Source organism: Penaeus monodon, unplaced genomic scaffold (genome assembly GCF_015228065.2).
Source record: "Penaeus monodon isolate SGIC_2016 unplaced genomic scaffold, NSTDA_Pmon_1 PmonScaffold_1802, whole genome shotgun sequence".
Lineage (NCBI taxonomy): Eukaryota > Metazoa > Arthropoda > Malacostraca > Decapoda > Penaeidae > Penaeus > Penaeus monodon.
This window is the reverse complement of record NW_023647506.1, coordinates 11,889-12,808: the sequence shown is the minus strand read 5'-3', so window position 1 is coordinate 12,808 and position 920 is coordinate 11,889.

The following is a 920-nucleotide window of genomic DNA, read 5'->3' as shown; positions in this document are numbered from 1 at the left end:
TGAAGGATGAAGTTGAAGGATGAAGTTGAAGTTGGAGGATGAAGTTGAAGGATGAAGTTGAAGGTTGAAGTTGAAGGATGAAGTTGAAGGATGAAGTTGAAGGATGAAGTTGAAGGATGAAGTTGAAGGATGAAGTTGAAGGATGAAGTTGAAGGATGAAGTTGAAGGATGAAGTTGAAGGATGAAGTTGAAGGATGAAGTTGAAGTTGAAGGATGAAGTTGAAGTTGAAGGATGAAGTTGAAGGATGAAGTTGAAGTTGAAGGATGAAGTTGAAGGATGAAGTTGAAGTTGAAGGATGAAGTTGAAGGATGAAGTTGAAGGATGAAGTTGGAGGATGAAGTTGAAGTTGAAGGATGAAGTTGAATGATGAAGTTGAAGTTGAAGGATGAAGTTGAATGATGAAGTTGAAGGATGAAGTTGAAGTTGAAGGATGAAGTTGAAGGATGAAGTTGAAGTTGAAGGATGAAGTTGAAGTTGAAGGATGAAGTTGAAGTTGAAGGATGAAGTTGAAGGAAAAGAGGGCGAGGGGGGGGGGAGTTATTCACTAGCGTCGTATTAAAGGATTTCTTCGAGAGGAAAAGAAGTTGGGTGAGACGATGGTAAAGATGATAATGATAATGGTAATAATAATAGTAATATGCAAGTCAGTATATCATTGTTAGTATGCTGTCAGTAATATAACTGTTAATATATGCTGTTAGTATGCTGTCAGTAATATAACTGTTAATATATGCTGTTAGTATGCTGTCAGTAATATAACTGTTAATATATGCTGTTAGTATGCTGTCAGTAATATAACTGTTAGTATGCTGTCAGTAATATAACTGTTAGTGTGCTGTCAGTATATGATTGCTAGTATGCTGTCAGTAAATAAATGTTAATATATGTCAGTATATCATATTCAGTATGCAGTCAGTAT